The following is a 23,712-nucleotide window of genomic DNA, read 5'->3' as shown; positions in this document are numbered from 1 at the left end:
TGAGAGTGCTATCATTGATGATTTTTTGGCCTGCCGACAGCTAAATACCAGTAAGCTCTTCTCTCCTAGAGATCCAATGTACTGGAACATCAAATAAACACAGTTTATTTTCTTCTCATGTGCGGGCCTTGATTTCTTAATGCCTGTTTCATATTCTCTCCCCCGAACCATTACTAATCTTTTGCTAGTTGGAAATGTACCATTTGTTGACTTAAAAATGTTAAACATCAATAAACCATATACAGTATGTATCATTTGATTTTATATGCATAGTCTGAAAAGCAGTCACCTTTTCAAAGGGAAAAGGATTTGATATGAAGCTCAATCGTATTTTAGCATAGTGGTTGTGGCTGGCAGATTGAGGTGTGAGGCAAAATGAGAGATTATGATGGTTACTTAACAATGAATAAGAACTGAAACTGCTATGTGATATTTTCTAAAGATTTTAATCTAAAATTCTTACATAGCAACATAGAAATTTTTGTGTTCACTTTGGGGAGTCACAAAATGGTTCCTGCCAGTTGCTCTGAGTTTTAATGAGTGGATGTATGCTACTTATTACAAGGACTTTTCAACAATGAATTAGTTTTTATGTCATATTAACTAAATGCACACTGAGTAATTATTGGTTAACTAAGAAAGACAAGCCTGCTTCACAGAGCAGTAATAGTGCACATTTTGTGTTGTGGGCATCAATTCTGGTTTTATACCAATGTAGAACGTACAATATAATGCCACTGCCGAAAACAAATGCTTTTTAAATTCCTGTCAGCTTTGTGAGTGGCTCCTCAGACACCTGACTGTGCAGCAAGGAGATTAGATAACAGGTATAAATCATAAATATCTGACAGAAGGGGCTATATATATTTAGCATGGGATCACTCACTCAATTCTGCATTGATCTCCAGGAATCATCTGTACCTCTTAAAGTTTAGAAAAAGTAGTAAGTGTTTTCACAACAAACACAGTCAATACGTCCCTGTGGATTTTAGTAGAACGAGGTCAAAAATACTGACGTTCCGAATTGCAAAATTATACAGAGGAAGTTCAAATTGAGGTCCTCATGGTGTCTTATGGTTACGTACTGAGCAACAGTGACATCACTTTCAAGAGCATTCAATTGGTTGTAATGGGTATCGGGACAGCCCCTGGTTATGAAAGCTACAATATTAATCTAAGTTCTTTCCTTACTGCAACAGACGAACAAGTCAAAGATTTACTTCTTTAATAGCATCTGGCTTGCACAAGTTTCCTGCCTTGACTTCTACTGCCATAATTTTATTACACTTCTGTGTCTGCTTTTCCCATTTTAAATTCTTCATTCACATTTGTAATGTAAACATGTCATATTGTAATTACACTCTTTTCCAACTTCGGCACACTACTGCTTCAGTCATCGAAGGAGTCTGAATTTAAAGTGTGCATTGCCTCGAATCTCACTTTACTGTCATACAATGCTGTGACTGGAGACATAATGATTGTATTTGTTGCTAAAGCTATGCATTCATTATGTATTTTTTAATTTGATTGTGTTCGGTTGAGGTAAGATTGTTGGAGGTGTTTCAATACAGAAGCTTCAAAAGGGTTATTCTGTTCAAATGCTCTTCCAAGCCAGGGCAGCAGTTCTTTAAAATAAAAGCTAACATGGAAAAACCAATATGTTCATCAGTTTGAGTAGCTGCTTAGAGTTGGACTGTAACCAGAACTGACCAAAATAACAATTAGTGTTTCTTTTTTGAGGTAATCACGTTTCGGTGACTGGCTGTTACTATCAATATTAGCAGCAGTTGATTGAAAGTAGACTGTATATGATTCCTGTGATGCTACCTGATGTGAGCATTCACCATGACAACAAGGCTGCTGCACATTTTGTTCTCTCTCTCAGGCTCTGGGGCACGAGTTGGGAAGTGCAGCTGCGTCCACTTTCGAAGCATCACACACAGCAAATCAGTTCTCCAAGCCAGCTCGCTCCATGTGCAACTCCAAATATTATTTCAGTTGTAAAAATGAGGTGGCCTCCAAGTTTTCGGTCAAGAAAAAGGTTGTATTTTATAAACCTCCCCTCCCTGCTAAAATGTCAGTGGTATATACCATCTGGATGTACGTTCATTTGAAGAGAAAGGCTGCAATTAATTCTATTGTAATTAATCATGGATTGACTCATGGAACATCCAAGTTTCTGAATTAAAAGGGGGAACCAGAGTAATTACATTCAGTTGTGTTTTACAGACCAACTCTCCAGTATAGCCTGTCATATTTACATAGGGCACGTGCCATATAAACTCAGCGGGATATGGACTTTTTGAGGCCCAGAACATTTCCCAACAAATTCCCTGCTTCCGGAGTCAGCCTTGGTCATGCTGTCTGCCCAGCTGACCGTTTTGTTCTTCCATCACTGGACAATACAGAGCTTCGCAGAGGCCTTTGTTGAAAGGGCCGGGGCAAGCTCACTACACCAAATGAGTTCCAGAAACAAATCCCTTGTAAAGCTCAGCAGGTCTGGCAGCATCTGTGGAGAGACAATCAGAGTTAACATTTCTGGTCCGGTTACCCTTCCTCAGAACCCGAAACTTTAACTCTTTTATTTTCTCTTCAGAGGTGCTGCCAGACCTGCTGAAATTTTCCAGCAACTTTGTTTTTGTTCCTGATTCACAGCTTCTGCAATTCTTCCAGTTTTAAAACTTGAATAGAGGCTGTGGTTTGATACCACAATGTTCAGAAGCTTCCCTAATCTTTATAGAGAGTGGATGCCCATCAACCCATTGACCCCCACCAACCACCAACATCTGATTCTGGTGATAAAGTGGCCCTAACCTATACATGACCCTTATCTAATCCTACCCCCACACCCAGCTGCACATTCCACTACCTGAGAATGTGATGGAGGCAGAGTCGACTGAAGCATTTGATAAACAATTTGATTATTATCTGAAGATGTAAAGTTTTTAGGGCCCTAGGGGAGTGAGAGATTAGGTGAATTGTTCTCTCTGAGAATTAATTACAGACATAGTGAGCCTTCTTCCAATAGCTATAATTATTCTATCATTCCGTATTGTTATGACGGATGCTTCATACTGCCTGACACCGGGCAGGTCCTTCTCTTCCTGTGCTTTCCATGTCTAATTTACATTCATGCTTTCCCTCCCCAAATCCTCCTTTTTCAGTTTGCACTCCTGTCACTAATCCTCATTGCCCTCCTGTCTCCTACGCAAAGGCTGCTTCTCATCCTGAAGCTGCCTGTGCTACCGCAGGCATGAACTCCTGATCTTGTAAACCTATTGAGAGGATTTCCAGCCAGAGCAAAGAGTATAGCTCCATTCCCCTGGGACAGCAACAGCACCCAGTAGTTGCATTTGAAAGGAATTCATTGGTCATTAGGCACTTTCAAGTATGCTGAGGCTGTGAACGGTGTTGTATAAATGCAAATTTCTCTTTGAAAATTTTCCAGTGCCATATTTTAAAGGAAGTCCCAACATCCTAAATGTTGTAATGCGTGATCTTTAACCTCAACACCATATTAACTCCTGGTGATACAACCAAATCAACTCCTCTTGTTAATTACTGGAAATGACTAGTGCCCGCGCCAGTAATTCCTCACTGGTTTGGGTTATAAGGCGAGGCCGGGACTTGTTTCACCAGAGTGAAGGTTGATGGGTGACCTTACAGAGGCTTACAAAATAATGAGGGGCATAGGTTAGATGAACGACAGGTGTCCTTTCCCTACGGTAGGGAATTTCAAGACTAAGGGACACATTTTTAACTTGAGAGGAGGAAGATTTCAAATGAAAGACGTAAGGGGCAACTTTTTTAGACAGTGAGTGGGTCGTGTGTGGAATGAACTTCCAGAGGAAGTGTTGGATGTGGGTACAGTTATAGTATTTGTAGGACATTCAGATAAGCACACATATAAGAATGTTTGGAGAGATTTGGGCCAAATGGAGGCAGGTGGGACTAGTTTAATTTGGGATTATGGTCAGCGTAGACTGGACCAAAGGATCTGTTTATGTGTTGTATGACTCTGACTTTATTAGCAGTTAAGCAGTGGTCAAAGTGCCACATCCATAATGGGAGTCAGAATTGGAATATCCAGTCTACATGGCCAGACTTGCCGTCTTACCACAGAAAACTTCTTGCCCCATGTCACCACCCCTTTACCTGACAGGCCTCCCCCAGCCCATCTGTCACTTTTGCATCCTGGTGGGATATAAATGACAGTTGCTTCATAACATGCTTCTACAACTTGGAAGTGAATGATTCCATCCTTTGGATGCATGACAGCGTCATGTCCCACTGTGAACACAGGTGGGCAGAGGTAATGCCCTGCTGTGTTTCCACAAATGGAAAAGTTAACATTGAATTCCCTTACTCTTGCCGTGTGCCTGAGCTTCAAGGGGACTAAAAGATAAAAAGAAGCATCATTTTTTTTCATAACATTGGGCTATCACAAAGTGGCACTAAATGGAGCAGACCACAAATAGAACACTAACTTGCATTTATTTAACACTTTTAACCCAGTCAACATTTGATACAAAGCTGGAAAAGGAAGTACAAAAGCAAAATACCACGGATGCTGGAAAACTGACATGGAAACCGAAAGTTTGGTGTGAGAAACAGAGTTACTGTTTCAGCTTGAGATGATCTTTCCTCCCGAAAGGTTCGCTCCAAAGACACTGGTGAATATTCCCAGCATCTTTAGTTCCTTTTGTTTGCCCTAAGAGACGTTAGGTCAAATAACTAAAATGTTGGTCAATGAGTTAGATATTAAGATGTATCTGAAGAGAGGGAGAGAACATCGGCTATGGCAGACAATGTTTGAATGAAGGAAACCAGAGGTGCATTTGAGGGCAACATTGGATGAGCACAGAGATTGTATAGGGGTGAGAGTCTGGACCAAATTAGAGATTCAAGAGTGTCAAGACAACAGAGGGATTTGAACACACAAATTTAAACATTGAAGCTTTCGGAGACTAAAGCCCACAGTAATGCTGTGGTGAGGAGTGGGTTGGGAAACGGGGAACAGTTGTTTGGACAAAAGGCACAGTGAGAACGTGTGAGGGTTTGGGCAGTTGTGGGCAGTCAGTTTCTCCCCTTCCACCTTTGATCACACCACAGGTAAAGAGCAGTGTCGGGCGAGGCTGAGTAACACTGCAGACAGTCAGCTCTTATAGCTAGCATACATCAAGATACATTTCAAGAAAATGAATCGGGCTCAAAAATAATAACTGATATCAACTTCCTTGTAGTTGGCACTTGCAGGAAGTTAGGATTAAGTTGAAGGCAGCTGCAGTTTTATTGCCTCATGGTTAGTAAATGAACATGGGTGCAGGCCATTCAATCAGAGGCCATACAGCCAGAGGAACAAAAACAAGTCAGGGTGTGTACCACTACATTGCCAGACTGTGCTGCATCACTGCCTGCTGGGAGCTGCCTGAGCAGGCAGCCCTGCTTACTCATTGTTCCAGTCACCACTTCAGAATGAGGTTTGACTGCACACCTCCCTTTTACTTCACAACCTCCAAATCCTGCTCAGCGGGGTTGGGAGATCCCAGTATGTCATCTTCAGGCAGGAAAATAGCGCCAAACCATTGGAAGGTGAAAAGGGACTGAGATTAGAAGTGATTTTAACAGCATTTGCCTGATTTTTCTGTCCTAAAGGTGGATCTTGGTATTGCTTAAAGTCAAGAAGCAGTAGCAGGTGATGCTGGGTGTTTAGGGGAGGGAGTGAGGAGAAACTAACCTGCAATAGAACAATCAGGTATGGACTCCAGGCAGAGTGGTATCGAGGGGCTGAAGGGCCTTTCCAATTGAACTGGCTTACCTTTAGATTACAGAGATATGGTTTCTATTTGATCCCCGTACCCAGCTCCATCAGCATTACTACAACATCCATTCAAAGGACAATGTTTTACAGGGTGAGGGGGTGAACTACTACACCACACCCAGAAGGGAAGCTGGCAGCTAGCTGATGGACCAACAAGGAGCTCCCCACCCCTCTCCACATCCATCCACTGCAGGGGGGTTACATCGGTGAGCGGGACAAAGAACCAAGCTCAGGGGCTGCCAGCCAGTCTGGATTTGGGTATCGGACGGCAGGCAAGCAGGGCATAGAGGGGTACTATTGTCAGTGGGTGCCTCCAACTTGCCAAGGGTCCCTCCCTGAAGTTAGTAAACTCCACCCCCTCCCTACCATTTTAAAATAATTTGTTTTTGTTTTGAAAGGGCTGCTCACTCCTACCCACCTTCTCATGGTAATTGTATGATCACACAGATAGTGTGCTATCAGGATCAATTGCCTTGGGAATGAGCTCAATTGATTCTTAATTACTTGAATATGGCAGGTGGACTGCCTATTTGGTGCCCGCCTATCTGCCATCTTAGGGGGATACATTCTCCAACTCCCCAATCCGTGCTAAAACCAATCTCCCCGTGTGGACATATAAAATCCAACCACAGAACACCGATCAAGATTTCAGTTTGCGGAGCCAGTACTACTTTGGATTACAGAGTGATCTTAAGCTATAATTTAAACATTCACAATCCTCTTCTGCAGTGACCAGGCTACACACTTTTTTTTTCCTGAAATGGAAGAACTGCAGATGCTTGACATTTGAAATGGAAACAGAAATTGCTGGAGAAACTCTGTACATCTGGCAGCATCTGTGGAGAGAAAGCACTCTGCTCAAAAGACACATGCATGGAGTCAGTCACAGACAGATGGCCAGTGAGGCACGTGCATAATAACAGATTCACATATGCACACACATGCATGCACACACACAAACACACACATGCACATGCATTATCACATGCACATAGACAAAATGCTCAGCAAGACAAGTAAGCAGCCTTAAGGTCACAAACAGCACAAAACCATGCATTGTAAACATTGATTCGCAGTATTTTGATTTTAATGTCAAAACAGTTATGACATGACAAAACACTTCTCAAATTTTAGGGAGGGACGTCAGTAAAATGATTTGTCACTGAGCATTTTCCTGTATTATTTCCTCTAACAATATCTTTGGGTCGTTTTAGTTTCATATTTAACCTCAGAGTGATTTACTTTATTTGTTTCTGTACATGAAGCACAGTCGTAAGCCAGGATTAATTGTCCGTCTCCCAAACCTGAGGGCGCAGGGAGTCTGCAATGTGATCTGGGTTTGCAGTCACTTGTCGGGTATAAAAGCCAGGAATGTTGGGGTTCCCTTCCCAAGCTTATTACAAAGGCCCAGCAGTTTTTTTTGGTTATTTTTTGGGGGACAGTCCATAAATTATTCAGTTTCAACAACTTTCAATGTTGAGATTTAAGCTCATTATCTCAGTTAGGGCCATTAGTCCAAGCAGTCCCCATATCTGTTAAAATAAGAGAAAAAGACTCCCATTAATATAACTCATTTTATGACCTTGGGATACAGCAATGTATATTGCAGTGTAATTTTGATGTGTAGTCACAGTTGTAGCATGGGAAACCTCCAACCAAAAGGAAAAGGATTCATTGTGAGACCGGATGAATTGCACATAATTCAGTGGCATGACTGCTGCTGATTTCACATCATTGACAAAACCACAGCTATTACTGATGATATGCAAGGTTACCTTAAAGGCACTAAATGGTAGTGCATGGAAGGGAAGCAGAAGGGAAGTGTTTTCAGAGGAAGCAGTAACAAATGGGTGTCTGTCTAAATTTCGCTTGTAGCAGAAAACTGGGCAGTGGTGGATTAGACAGGGCAGGAGATGTGTTTGGAATAGGGGAGTTGATGGGACAAGGATAAGGCAAGAGGATGAATGGAAATATGGCAGAATAGGAATGGAGCATCGTCCCTATATTGACAATGTAGTGGGTGCGGATTAGACAGAGAATAGGATAGGGGTGAGGGAGCAGGTGAGACCCAAGTTTCAGTTCTCCCATGTTGATGATGATGATGTAAATTTACTGAAACCTTGGGGACCTTCAAAACCACAACCTTTACATTATGAGAGACTGAGAAATGTGAAAGGGACTTTACTGTTCACAGTTCAGATTTGAAGAAGTTTCTGGACTTCCCACAGGGAAAAGAAAGGTGCAAACCTAAATGTTACTGTTTGGCTGGTCAGGCTGTGGGATCGTGTGTCAGATGATACCACTGTTTGCTTCAGTTGAGATAAGCCAGTTCCCAAGTTCCGTGTTCAGTTGTTAGGACACATATAATCCAGATGCAACAGCTTTCTGTGTAAAATTTCTCTGGGATTGTAACAGCTGGCACATTGCAGAGTGACCCACTGAGTTTAGTTTGACTGTGACACATAATGTTCTGAGGACCTGCGTTCAAATCCCACCGTGGCAGATGGTAGAATTTGATTTCAGTAAAATATCTGGAATTAAAAATCTAATGATGACTATGAATCCATTGTCAATTGTCAGAAAAAAACCATCTGGTTCATTAATGCCATTTAGGGAAGGAAACTGCCATCCTTACTTGGTCTGGCCTACATGTGACTCCAGACCCACAGCAATGTGGTTGACTCTAAACTGCCGTCTGGGCAATTAGGGATGGACAATAAATACTGCCTAGCCAGTTACGCTCTCATCCCCTTAATGAATAAAGGGAAAAAAACATAGTCCCAGAGATGGGACTGCCTGCAATGGAATTTTACCTTCATAACCCAAATTGTGTTTTGTAAGGCTATCATTTTGAGACAGATAATTTGCTAGAAGTTTGATGTTGTGCTTATTTCCAGGGTAGCTATGCCTCCAAGCCGGGAAGTACTTCCATATTCAGAGCTGGAATTTCATTGCCTGACATGATAAACGGCAGGTTGAGATGGGCATATGGGGCCCACACCTGAAATAAGTACTTGTTAATGCAAATAATCATTCCTATCTGAGAACCCTCTGCCCCGTTGCCATTCTCAGGGGAAAACTGGATTGTTTTGAACCCCATCAACTACAATCAGTCCTATGTGGGAGCGACTGGCAGTCCTTAATAGAACATAGGTGGCTGCCACCAAAAAGCTGATAACAAGATCCCTGCATATCAGGACAGGCTGGAATGCTTTCAGTCCTGCAGTAAAACCATATGAATTTGCTTGTCAGCACCCCCCCCAACCCACCTTGAGTTAACCATGAGGACTTTCCCAGACCCAATATTGTGACCTTCCTGCTGGGGTAGGGGAATCCCAAAAGTTGTCCACACCTTAATGGATATACTTACTTATGGCTCAAGGGGACACAACAGATCAAAGTCCAAGGATCATTTTGTTCAAGTCTAGGCTCTGGAAGGGAGTGGTATGCTCCAGGTGAGTGACATGATTTCCGCCAGTTAGCACTGTCCATATGGGAATGTGTGAATCTTGGCTAAATGTGACACAGGAGGCATCAGTGTGAAACAGCCAGGAGACAGTCAGTCAATGGAACCGATTCAGCATCCTGTGGGCCAGGAGCTAATTGGGATTAATGTAGAACTCTCATCTCATACCAAGCTCCTGACTTATCATCGCATCACTGCATTCTACACCATGAGAAGCCCAGTGAATACGAACTAAGCAAGCTGCTCGATTATTGTGAAGCAGACAATAGCTCGCAGCTGAGATGAGTTTAATACTTGTAGCTGACCTGACAGATAACTCAAACATGGAGATGGTCTGTTCCTGATAATTCACTCAGTTTTTTTGGACTGAAGAAGAATTGAACGATTTGATTATTTGAATTATTTTGTGAAGAGCACAACAAATTGGGACTGCTTTGTTTCTGTGATTATTAAATGATTTAAGCAGAGTGGGAGGGTCCCACCCACTCTTCAGTGTGGATTACTGAGTCTCATGCAAGTGTTACCTCAAATTTAAAATGTAGTTGCCCCTTTTTCCGAAACTAAGCGGGGTTGGAGAGATGTCTGTCGTGATGGGGAAGTAGAGTGTTGGAGGAGATTGCTGGGCTTGTGGGAGGGAATCAGTCTGAATGCTGTAAGTTACATTGTTAATGATGAAAATACATTGAAGGCCTCTCTGACTATAATGCCCCACACCGTAAAAATAGGAGCAAATGGAAAAAGTTACCTTTCATTTTGATACCGATTGGCACTTCTGGCATATGCTTCTCATTTGAGAGATTTTCTAGACAGCTTATTCCAAATTTGAGCTGGCTGTTTCTTTGCCAGACAGGTGGCGGCCCCAGTGCGTGTTTAGATTCAGCAGGGTTGTGTTGATTGTCTTGTTACTGAGCCAATCAGTGGGTGTCGGACTTTCTGTCAGGACAAATCTAATCAATTCCCTGGTTAAACAGAAATAATTATCCTAAATGACAGCAGTTCTTCACGACCACTGTGTTGCCTCCTGTTGATGGAGTTTTCTATACATGGTTGCAACTCTCTCTTCTAATAAGCTTTTTGCTTCTATGTTTGAAAGGGGTAGGCAAAATATAATAAATAAAAGAAAATAAATATTGTTAAAAGCCTCCGGCAAAGCCAGCTCATGGAAATATGAACAACACAATATCTTGTGATGTCCTTCACCAAAGTAGATCATTAGCTCCCTTCGCCAAGCATAACTAAGTGCCCCGAAAGTGTCAGTGATGGTTCACTGGTCACACTCTTTAAGGCTGTGAGCTGAAGGCCAACTCGAGAGTTGAGTGCACAGTCTAAGCTGACGCCTCCAGTGCAGCACTGAGGGAGCCCTGCATTGTCAAATGTTTTGTCTATCAGATGGCATGACCGGCAGAAGCCACAGCCACACCTCAGAAAGCCATAGAAATCCCATGGCAATATTTAGAGAAGAGCAGGGGACTTAGCTAATGACTTGGCCAATACTGAATCTGAGGAGAAAAGAAGGAAGAAGCTATCCAATAATTCTCACATTGCTGCTTATGTGTACTTGCTGAGTGCCGATTGGCTGTTATGTTTCCTGCATTATACTAATGATGACACTCTAGATAGATGGATTTCATTGCATGAAAAGTACTTCAGGATATACTGAGTTCGTGAAAGGTGATAAAAATAACTTTTAATTTTAAATTCCAGAGAAGCTTTGAGCACGCTAACATTGGTCTGCCAATGTTAAAATTATCGTCCGTGTTTTCCAGTCCGTCCATGACTGTGCCCCTTTGCAACCTTGTACAGCCCTCACAACCCACTAAGATTTGACCCCTATTCTGAATTCACCCCTTACAATATAGATGAGAAGTTCCTATTCTTACCTGATTTGGTACCATAACAAGTTAGGGCTTGTCTGTTTTAGTCTATATAGATGTTAATGAAGTGATAAGACTTAATTACTGCCAAACAACCTCTATAATAATGTAAGTTAACTCTTACAAGAGAGGAGTTTCATTGCTTCACCTTTTAATTGTAGTTGAAGATTCGAAAAAGATTTTCATTTTCTCTTGTACGGCCAGTTCACCTTTCCTCTCTGTTTCTTTTGCTTCATGATTTAAAATTGAATTCACTATTCTGACACTTCCAGGATAAAAAGCTGTGCAACTCATTAACAGTACTTCAATCTGGTTACAGAACAACACAGTAGCTTTCTCTTATTGAAAGATTATGTAATTTGGATAGAATGGAGTATGTCTAATAAACAGATGTCATTGTTTGTCAATCATAATACATGTTGACCTGTTCTGTTAATGCAAATGATCAAGGCTTGGGCCTATAACTTTTCTCCAAGGGAATTGACAAGTTGAAGGAATGATATTCCACACTTGTCTAAGTTAACTTCAGTGCCAGAAAGGTTTACCAGATTATTACCACACATATACTGAAACAGACAAGTCCTAGCTTGTGGTAATGAGTTTAGTTTGTATCTACAAGAGGAACTTCACACTAGTCAATGCATCTCAATGATGAGTCAGGTGATGATCATTGTTTTTGATAACTTTCATTTTGTACCAGGCGGATGTGAGGGTGACTTTCCAATCAGATCAGATCAGATCCATATGGGATCAAACAAATTGACTGAAGTCTGCCTCTGCAATCTTCATGAAAATCAGAAGTGTGGTTCTACTCAAGGTTTCTGTTTCATTCACTGCATAAAAAAGATCAAATGTTGTTCAAAAGTATAGCTACCATTCTGTACATCTCTCTCTCTCTCTCTCTCTCTCTCTCTCTCTCTCTCTCTCTCTCTCTCTCTCGAACTTGAGAACCTTCTGCAATGTGCACTTCACTATCATACTTGGTGATGCTTTTATTAAAAGAGTCATTGTGGAACTTCTACCCAATATTTTAATTAAAGACTTTACAATGAATCTTCTCCTGTTAATTTATACCATTCCCTCCTTCAATCAGAATAACAAAATTTCCTAGCCGAGAAACATCCAGCAAATTAGCCAGTGCAGGCAGAAACACAACTATTTCTGCGCAGTAGCGTTATTGCGTTCTTTTGGCCCATGCCATTGTTGTCTGTGACCGTCTGTTGGTTTAACAGTCAAGTGCCTCATTCCACCAGCTAGTCCTATGCCATCTGGACTCACAGATAACCTCTAAGAGACTAGGGGTTAAGCCAAGCTTCCAGTTACAGAAGCGTTGACAGAGATTGAGGATTGTCAATTATTAACTGACCAATAATTGAAATGAAAACTTCAACTTTATTCACATGTTGACCATCTCTGTTCTGCTAATTGCAGGCTATTTTAGCAGCCCCCTGGAGAATGACCCCCTCATCCCACTCTCAGCAGTAATTTGCTAGACAAGACCCTCTGGCTTTGTCAAGAGAAAGGCAGTTAAATAGTTGTGGTCTCTCAGCAACCTCCTGTCTAATCCATGGCCAATACAGGGACCCTCCAGTGGCCGTGGCCATTTCTGTATTTCCAATGTTGACACTGGAGAGTTCACCCTTTCGATTGCCATGGGATTTCTATCTGGCTTCTGCACCATTTATACAAAAAAAATTCTTGCCTCCAAAGGCACATCAATGTGGTGTTCTTTCTTTCCTCCTGCAGTTTCAACAGCAGTCACATCTGCCTGTGGCACTGCTGAACTGTCTGTACCTTGCCTTGTGACCCTGATGGTGACCTCTTAACTGGCCATCACTGTTAAAAATCCCAATCCACCCCTCCCAGCAGTCCTGGGGACTCATAATCCACCCACACATTGCTGAGAACCTGCTTTCATTCTGCCAATTACTGCAAGATGGAATATATACTTTCCATAAAGAATAAATCTGCTTACCAATGAAGAATGGAAGGCAGTTGACGAAGTAAATGTCCTTTCAAGCCCAGTTCACAAGGCAGCAACATCCTGTGCTGAGCTCTGCAAACTAGAGAGTTCCTAAGGTCAATGGTACATCAAAGAATTCACAACATCACAGTCAATATCTGACCCCTCTCTTTTTCTGAATGGCAGGAAATAATTCCATTGAGAAATTTGTAGAGTGTCTCGGCTGAAGTTTGTTCCAGCAGCACCCAGAGTGGAATTTGTTGAGTGTTCCAGGACGTTACCGTTTCCAATAAATTCCACACTGGTCGGACACTTTATGAACCAGCACATTGAAAGTTTAGTGGCGAATGTACCTTTGTGCTTTGGCAAGAAAAATCCTATTTATTTTTCCCCACAACTTTTTTCCTGTTTCTGGTGAAAGGTGATAACCTGTGCTATAATATGACATCAGTTTTCCCCCCGTACATTGCTGAAGCTTTGAACCCTCACATAGGAATCTAAAGTATGAGAGTATGAGGTTCATTGACAATTCTGCCTGGGGAGCATCACAGATACTGTGTCCTCTTTCTGTCTCTATCTCACAAAAGCAGTCACTCGCTTACTTTCATAAGAACAACATATTTGTGTGGCAGCCTTAACATAATAAAATGTCCGTAGCCACTCTACAAGAGTATTATGAACCACAATTTGACACTGAACCACAGAAGAGATATATTGTGGCAAATATAAGGTTGGTCAGACATTTTTACGGAGGCCCTTGTAGGAGAAAAGAGTTAGAGAAGTGTAGAGAGGAAATTCCAGAGCCTGGGGCCTAGACAGCTGAAGGCATACCTGCCAATGATGAAGCAATTCAAATCAGCGATGTACAAGAGATCAGAATTAGAGGGGCACCGGGATCCTGGTGGATGATTCGGCTGGAGGAGATTATAGAGGGGCAAGGCCATGGAGATTATGTAAACAAGGATGATAATTTTAAAATTGAGCCCTTGCTTAACTGGGATTGAGTGTAGGTCAGTGAGGAAAGATATGATGAATGGCACTTGGTGCCAGTTAGGACATAGGCAGCAGAATTTTGGATGTTCTCATGTTCATAGAGAGTGGCACATTGGTGTGCCAGCCAAGAATGCTAAATAGTCAAGTCTGGAGTCAGAATTGCACACCCACTGAACCTCCCACCTCTACACATATACTGAAGTATGGGAGACCCATCTGGTTTATTCCCCATCCCTCCCCTCCCCCCACCCTGTGGCTGTTAGACTAGTTGTTTTCCCCACTGCCACCCAACTAGGATCAGGAGGCCCAACAAAGTTTGAGGATAAATTTAGTCTGTGTAATTCATCAGCATGGCTCACTCCTGTATAGTGAATTGTTGAGTCATTAGGGCTGTGAGAAAGTGCTTTCTAAAACATTCTATGGTAAAGGCTCTGACTGCTGTATAGGTGACCTGCTGGTTTTATAGACACTACTCTGAGCAGCAGAAACACCTTTTCATCAATGTTATTGATTTCACTAATGTTCAGCAGTGAAATGTCAAATCTTCTAATGACCAAGGCAACAGAAGTGTAGCAGGTGTAGAAAGTGGATCATGGTTATTTGTATGTAACATCTCCAGAATTGTGAAATTAAACATCTTATTGGCTTCTCTGCTGGTGGGATACTGACTTGTGACCGCTAACTACTTTATTTCCATTGAACACAGCATCAGAAAAAATGTATAAATGTTTCCTTTTAATGAAATATGTACGGGTTCTGTTGAATAAAACTTTTCTTTGAGATGACACATTTTGAATGGAGAGAATTACTCGTGCTGTGGCAATAAACTAAACAGGAGACATTTGCTAAAGTTCAAGCTGAATGTCTTTGTCTTTTTTTTCTCACTTCTGGGACTCATCACGTCTCCTTTACTACTTCCTCTGACAAAGAATGTTTTTATCTAAACTTCGAGGTTAACAGAGGAGCCTTTTGGAGCCTGTACGTCGGAGATTGGTTAGCTCAGTTGGCTAGATAGCTGGTTTGTAATACACAATAATGCTGAGAGCATGGGTTTCTGTACCAGCTGAGGTCACTGAAGGTCTCACCCTTGCCCTATAAACTGTAAGATTTACTTTGAATAAGTCAGGTAATAACTTTGATATGCCCTCGATATATAATCCTTCCTTCAGAGAGTTGGGGATGGTGGGATGGAAAGAACCCTTAGAAAATCTTAGAAAATTCAAAGAAGATCTAGGTCATTAAAATAAAGGGCATGAAATTTCGATGTGTAGCACTGTTTGCAATGATGGCTTGGAAGCCTTTGCCTGAGGCTTCCTGTGCTTTCAGCTGCTTCTGGTTTCACCTTCACCGAGAAGGGTGTTCACATGTGTCACAAAGTTGGATACAGTACTTGTGGATTGGGAGGCCCACCCGAAAGTTGCAGGAACAGCAACTCCTATTCCGCTTGGGAACCCAGCAGCCCAATGGTATCAATGTGGACTTCACCAGCTTCAAAATGTCCCCCTCCCCCACTGCATCACACAACCAGCCCAGCTCTTACCCTCCACCCACTGCATCCCAAAACCAGCCCAGCCTGTCTCTGCCTCCCTAACCTGTTCTTCCTCTCACCCATCCCTTCCTCCCACCCCAAGCCGCATCTCCATCTCCTACCTACTAACCTCATCCCGCCTCCTTGACCTGTCCGTCTTCCCTGGACTGACCTATCCCCTCCCTACCTCCCCACCTATACTCTCCTCGCCACCTATCTTCTTTTCTCTCCATCTTTGGTCCACCTCCCCCTCTCTCCCTATTTATTCCAGAACCCTCACCCCATCCCCCTCTCTGATGAAGGGTCTAGGCCCGAAACGTCAGCTTTTGTGCTCCTGAGATGCTGCTGGGCTGCTGTGTTCATCCAGCCTCACATTTTATTATCATAATCAAGACTTGTGGCTGGAATATTAAATTACCCCCAACCATCCCTCCCTAATGAGGGAGTGGGGTTACAGCGACTTTCACCTTCCTTTGGGCTTGGTTTTGTTCCATGGGCAAAAAAAGAAGACGCGATGTTGAGGGAACAAACTGCTGTGGGCTTAGGGTGGTTATTTGTCTATTTTCTCGCTCAGAGGCAGCTTTTAGGCCCATTAAATGAACTGCTGTATGTGGCATTGTTCAGTCGAAAATATTGACTGATCACGGAGATAATTCCTCAATTGCTTCAGATTGCAGGTGAGCCCCCAGTTTTGTTACAGTCCGAGTGGAGACCAACAAAAACTCTCAATTTACCAAAAGCCTCAACAAGAAAACCAAGGGTTTAGATTTCACATTTCAAAATTCTTACTTTAACAATCAAAGCAAATCAATATGAATTAACAGGCAAACTGAGGTCAGTTTAAGTATACATTAAACACAGATACAACAAAGCTCCTACAGGTTTGCTAGCAGTCCACTCAGCAGATATGGTCCAAATTTCAGCCATACCATCCTTCAAAACTCCGAACTTTGCCCAGAAGAGTTTCAATTAACTTTCTTCGGGGATTTTGCCTGGCGGACTGGCTGCCAAACAAAGTTCCACAGGAATGGTCCTCACTGAAATCGCACGTCTGCAGAACTTTTTCAGCTCTGTTCACAACAGTCCTGAGGGCATGGTGGCACCAGTGTTATTTTCAAGTAACAGAGACAACTGCAACAAATTGGACAAAATCAGAAATTGTTGTATAAACTCAGCAGGTCTGGCAGCATCTTGAGAACTGAAGAAGTATCGCTGGGCTCAAAATGTTAACTCCTTTCTCTCCATACCTGCTGCCAGAGCTGCTGAGTTTTCCCAGCATTTTGTTTTTGTTTCTGATTATCAGACTCCACAGTTCTTTTTGGTTTTTTTGCAGCAACTAGGTGTTTGCCTAATCACAGGTAAACACCATCATCTTCACCCGCCTGAGCTGCGGCACCAACCAACTAAGCTGTTAGGGCCTTATGCCCCATATATGGGTTCAACCAGTTACTGTTTCCCCAGGATCATGGAACATAGAACATAGAACAATACAGCGCAGAACAGGGCCTTCAGCCCTCGATGTTGCGCCAACCTGTGAACTAATCTAAGCCCATCCCCCTACACTATCCCGTCATCATCCATATGCTTAGACAGGGACTGTTTAAATGCCCCTAATGTGGCTGAGTTAACTACATTGACAGGCAGGGCTTTCCACGCCCTTACCACTCTCTGAGTAAAGAACCTGCCTCTGACATCTGTCTTAAATCTATCACCCCTCAATTTGTAGCCATGCCCTCTTGTACAAGCTGAAGTCATCATCCTCAGGAAAAGACTCTCACTGTCCACCCTATCTAATCCTCTGATCATCTTGTATGTCTCTATTAAACCCCCTCTTAGCCTCCTTCTCTCCAATGAGAACAGACCCAAGTCCCTCAGCCTTTCTTCATAGGGCCTGCGCTCCAGACCAGGCAATATCCTGGGAAATCTCCTCTGCACCTTTTCCAATGCTTCCACATCCTTCCTGTAATGGGGCGACCAGAACTGCATGCAATATTCCAAATGAGGCCGCACTAGCGTTTTGTTGAAGATTCTGTTTCATATTCATTTCCATTTCTGTTTCATTTTCATTTTTCTAGAAAGCTGAAGGTTCAGTTACTTTTTCAGATGGGATCTGACACCAAAATAATACAATTCTTGAAACAACAGATTCCATCACACCACTTTTAAAAATCAACAAGAAATGGTTCCTTTCATAAATTCTCAATGAGATTGACACTCTGCATCTTCATGGCACAGTGCACACTCCAGATTGCTGCCAGTTTGCCTCTGACTGAACCACATAGGGCTGAGTAGAGCTGTGAAAATGATAGCTCCTAACGTAGTCCCTTTTATGTTGATCTGTCCACCAATTCACTGCTCCTTGGTTCTCCATTTGCCACCTTCTCAGCTGCCAAGTTTAATTTCCATTGTGTTCTGTCACTTTGTTCATCTTTCCAGCAAAGGATTGCTGTTACATTTGTAGAATTATATGAAACATTCCGCTCAGAAACAGGCCATTCTACCCCAGTCTGTTTATGGTCTACACCAACCTTTTCTCAAGCCTCTTCTAACTTTCTCACCATAATCATTTTCTTTGTTCCTTCTGTATTTATTTAGCTTCCCCTTAAGTGCATCCAATTGCCCTGAGTGGCAGAATGGCTCAGTGGTTAGCACTGCTGCCTCAGAGTGCCAGGAACCTGGGTTTGATTCCAACCTCGGGCGACTCTCTGTGTGGAGTTTGCACATTCTCCCTGTGTCTGTGTGGATTTCCTCCCGGGTGCTCCGGTTTCCTCCCACAGTCCAAAGATGTGCAGGTTTGGTGGATTGGCCACGGAAAATGCAGGGTTACAGGGATTGGTAGGAGGGGTGGGTGGGAGGAGATCTGCTCTTCAGAGAGTCAGTGTGGACTTGATGAGCCAAATGGGCTGCTTCCACTCTGTATGGATTCTGAGTCAACTCCTCGTAGTAGCAAGTTCCATATTTTAACCACTCTGGATAGAGAAATCTCTACTAGACCGTGTTTAATACCAACCATCTTGTAATGTGGATAGTGCAATAATTGGAAACATCCATGTCCATCCTATCAAAATCCTTCATTTTAAAGACCTTAATTAGGTCAATCCTTATCCTTTCCTTTTCTGGAGGAAAGAGCCAGCATTTCCAATCTTTCCCAGCAGTTCTAACAATTGTAACCTCCTCAGCCTTTCTTGCTCTTAGTATACGGGGTTATCCAGATTACCAGACAGAAAGTGAAAGCATCTGACTAAATCTCAGCTCTGTAATCAAACTCATAGCCTTCTGGGCTTTATTTCCCATATCTCCCTTGTGGGGAAACTGCTTAGGCAACAGCCCACTGTGCAACTGAAACCAGACAGTCGTTATGTGGGAAAACTAGCAATGCAAAATTTGCCACATTATTCCATGTTACAACATCCCTGAAAATGGCTCTTTAAGAATAAATTGCAAGCCAGGTTATACACAAATAATACTGTGTAATCTATCCATTTGTTAGCTGATCTGACAAATTATGCATTAAATATTATGACGCAACAGAGATCAAGGATGAATAGCTAAAATTTGTTGCGCTACAAACTTTAAGGGAATTAATCAAATGTCTCAATACTTCAGGGAAATTGCAACTGATTGTTCATTATTATTAATGCAGAAGTTGCAGATACTGAGCTGTAATGGGAGAATTATATTAACCATAAACTAAAATGCCATCCAGATGACTAATGTGTTTGCAGAGAGAACGTTCAAGTATCTTTCAGTCCCATCCAGATTTAATTAGGCAGGATACAATGCTTAAGTGTACGCTGAAAGCAGTGTCCCGGCTGAGTTAAAGGCCAGCAGACAATCCGATATGCCTCTAATGCAATGAAGTTCACTATCGATTTTGTGATTGCTGAACCATGAGGATACAACTTCCTCTCTGAAGAGTTCAAGATCCAGTGTGATGTGCTTATCCAGTAAAATCATCTACGGGCTGAAGGAGAAGCTTCAATAAAGTTATTGTGCAGAAAGCCAGTTGGTGGGCAGTTGAGTCTGTCTGTACTCCATCTTACATTTGTCTACAGTGTAAAACATTACAAGCGTATCAGCCACAGTTTCAGTACAGTAAGTGTCTCTCTAAACGTGCCTAAGTAAAAACCCCACTTCATGTTACCAACCCTTCAGGATCGGCTTGAAGTCTCCAGCAAAGGATGATGATCAATTTCCAGGACAAAAAAAAAGCCTGAAAGAACTGCAGATGCAGGAAATCAGAAACAAAAACACAGAAATTGCTGGAAAATCTCAGCAGGTCTGGCAGCAGCTGTGGAAAGAAATCAGAGTTAACGTTTCCGGTCCAGCCCATGATCCACTGGACCCTTAATGTTAACTTTGATTTCTCTCCACAGATGTCGCCAGACCTGCTGAGTTTTTTTTTCATCAGTTTCCAGGACTCTGCTGTGTGCAACCCTGGGGAAAAATCAGAGGGACACAGGGAAAGTCTTTTGTTACTTCCTTTGAACATTTCTTATTTCCCCAATTTCAATACTTTTAAATCTGGGGGAATTTAAAACCAGAGAAGGTTGTCTTGCTGACAGTCAAGCGTTGTTCAGTTGGGTAATGACACTTTTTTTAAACTTATGTGGATGCTCCCACAAGTAGAAACATCTTCTCTCCATTCATCCTATTAAACCCCTTCATTTTAAAGATCCCAATTTGGTCAATCCTCATCCTTTTCTTTCCTGGAGCAAGGAGCTTGCGTTTTCTATCTTTCCCAGCAGTTCTAACAGTGTACCCAAGGATCAAGGTGTTGCTTCACTGATGGCTAGTATATGGGTAAATTATGCAATTAAACCACTCCTTACCAAAACTGATGAAATCACATTTAGTAATCTTAATAGTTTAACAGTGTAAAAATAATAGAAAACACAGGAAGGGCGCATCATGTGGGTGAACATTGGGAAAGTGAGGCAATTTTGAGAGAAATGTCTTCAAAGGAAGTTATACTGCTGATCATTCTGTCGTTATTTCAATTTCAGAAGTTTTTTTTCAGTGGATCCAGTTATTCAGATTCATCATTCACTATCTTTGTGTTTCTGCTACTCCTAGGGAATTCGCTGACAGCATAACACAGAGCTGTTACATCCTTAAGCAGCTGAGCATTCAGCCATGCTTGGAATTTACCACAAAGAGAAAACCAAAGTTGCTAGAAATTTCCAGATGAGACCGTTTTATCTGTGGCCTGCAACACTCCTCCAGCTCTGTGTAGACAGGGAACTAAGCAACAGATGGTGCACTAAGCATTTTTAACAACTATGCCTATTAGGGTAATAGTGTGCTAGCAAGATCCTACATATATGTACAGCACACATTACAGAAGGACTGTAGCCTTCCACACATGTACAGCACATTGCAGAAGGGAGTTGCTGACTTGAATTGAATCCAAATCCCCTAGAAGTTTCAATTAATGATTAAGTTAAACTCCTGTCTGGCTAAAAAGGTCTCCTTAATTTTTGTCTGAGAACAGGGTAGGCCCTGCTGATGTCATTACATGAATGGGATGGAGAGACGTACTGTCTGCTCCATTACACAACTGACTTCATTCATAAACATTAGGAACAAGACATACAAATTGGTGTGTTTCATACACTAAATTGCTCATTTCACATTGTATATCTGGAAGCAGCATCTTTTAGAGAAAAACATACTTGACTGCATGTGAGCACTTTTTTTGGGGAGGGTGAGCCCTGCTGATTTTTTGTTGGTAAATTGCAGATAGACCAGCGTACTTTCATGGTAGGTATGTGTTGGAAGTTCTCCCTCTATGGCCCTCCTGTCCTTTTTATCCGTGCATTCCCCCCATCTGTATTAATCCAGTTGCTTACTTGGGTACGGTTTGGACCCAGCACGTTAAAAAAATGAATCGACTATGAAAGTCAAGCAACTGAATTCTCTGCTGATGATCTTGCAGTAGCAGTCACTAAGTGAGTGACTAATCTTCTCCAGTCTCCCTTCCCTCCTTACCCTGTAACCCATGGTGCTGAGGTCAAATCACTGAAGGAAGTTTTGCACCCCTGTGCCTGGGTTGGATGTCTGAAGGAGCAGTGCTTATTCCCACATTCTTTCTTTTTATCCATAACCCCAGAAATTTCCTTAACCTTTATAATCTATTTGACTCCCTTTTAAAATTATGTAGTGCCTTCCAGATCCCCTCAACTCAAAGTGAAAGCAAAATTGTCTTTGTCTCCTTGGGATCTTCTGTCCATTATTTTAAGCCTGTTGCCTCTGGTTATTTTCCCATTGAACAGAAGGAATAGTTTTATTTTTTCCACCTGATCTATGAAATCTTCTCATCGTCTTAAGCCTGATTAGATCGCCGTCTGTTGGTCTGAAGGAGCGCAGGGTTAGCTTCTCTCAATTCTCCTTGGAGGAGCCCAAGTCAAACGTCCTGTCAATTTGCTCAGTCTTGGAGCCTTCCCACTCTGTCCAATTCACTTCCACAGTTGACAACAAACTTTCGGTCAGATGTGGAAGTGTTGCAGACACATGCAGAGCAAGGAGCTGATTTTGACCAAATGTTGCAGACTGGCCCATTCCAAGGTCCAGGATTACATGCTGAGAGATGCACAAAATCTTGGGGCAGCTGTCGCCAGTGTGCAGTGGGGAAGGACCACTGTCTAAGGTCCTTCTGCCAAAGTTAAATGGGAGTCTGTCTATTTATAGACTCTGCCAATGTCTCAAACATGTGTAAATATAATCTTGTACAAGTAAGAAATGCCTTTGGGTTTGTTTGCTGGAGAAAGTCAAACGCCAATGTTTATTTGTTTGTTTCTTCCTACACTAGTGTACAGAACCAAACTGTTTTAATGACTGTGTATGTATTAAAAGCTATTTTTTGGAATAAAGTGTATTTTTGAAATTAAAAAAAGGAAGTGTTGCAGATTTGGTGACTGAAATAGAAGGTCCCAACAATACTACTGCCCGTTTTTTTTTGTGTTTTCTCTCTTTCACTACTCCGTTTGTTGGTGAACTGTGAGCACGTTTCCAGAAATGGACACTGTGTCCAGTGCAGGGAACATTTGGAGTTTGACAGAGAATGAGTGTCTTACATGTATGTCCTTGATCTTCTTGTTAAAACAGCAGCCAGTCATATAGTTGTAGTTTCTTCTTACAGATGAAAATCCATTCAACTTGTCAATTCTTGCCAAGACAAGCAATAGCAATGAATGGACAGTCTCAAAAGGCACAGTCCTCTCTTGGTGGGCCCTTAGAGGTTGAGCTTTAATCGCATGCGTGTACACTTTTGCCGTCATAATCTGACTCGATTCGATTTGAAGGTGGGTTAAGAGGCAACACATTATTTAGATCTATATTGGGTATCTATATATTATTTAAGGAACTTGGCATTTGGACTGCTCAGCAATAGACTGATAGCAGCCAGTGATTACTTTATTATATGTCAATTTGTCTTTGTATAACTGTCTTTGAAGTCACATCCTGGCAAAGTAGAAGGTTCATGGCATTAGTGTACAAATAACAGTTTATGTTTAACTGCTATAGGTTGGCTCTGAAGGGAATGAAACATCTCATGCCCTGTTTCTTAGGCATATTCACCCTCTCCAACTCAACATTATTTTTTCAACATTGCACATTATGGGAAATATGATTATTAACAATGCAAATGAAAAAAATGGGGTATCTGTTCCTGCTGCAAAATAGAGCAATGGTTTGCAGCTTATCTTTGATCATTTATCGAAGGTGTAAAGTCGGCAGTGGATGAAATGGCGACTGACAAATCTGTTCAACACAAATTGTAAAACAAAATAACACCCAAGTATGATTTTCCAAGGTTCTTTGGGAAATGTATAATGCAAACGAATGAATAATATAAAGAATTGAGAGTTCTGTTTTCTTTAATTAATGAGCTCCCCAGTTGTTTGATGGGTAAATGTAGCATTGCATCTGATCAACACAGAATGGGGAAAAGACCATATTTGGTTGGGTTTGGGAGGAATTGCAGAAGGTTGGGGTCAACAGAACAGCACGTGATTCTGGTCGGAGGGTGTAGAATATAAAGAGTGAGTTGTGAATCAACATAGC

At 42.0% G+C, this 23,712-nt stretch overlaps 1 protein-coding gene across 1 annotated transcript in view; it reads left to right on the top strand.

Annotated features, from left to right (window-relative positions):
• acap3a (ArfGAP with coiled-coil, ankyrin repeat and PH domains 3a) overlaps nucleotides 1–23,712 on the top strand; it is a 309,102-nt gene that overhangs the window by 78,867 nt on the left and 206,523 nt on the right. The window lies entirely within an intron of this gene.

The sequence above is a fragment of the Stegostoma tigrinum genome, chromosome 28, assembly GCF_030684315.1.
Source record: "Stegostoma tigrinum isolate sSteTig4 chromosome 28, sSteTig4.hap1, whole genome shotgun sequence".
NCBI classification, from domain to species: Eukaryota; Metazoa; Chordata; class Chondrichthyes; order Orectolobiformes; family Stegostomatidae; genus Stegostoma; species Stegostoma tigrinum.
This window is presented reverse-complemented; position numbering and strand designations above follow the sequence as displayed.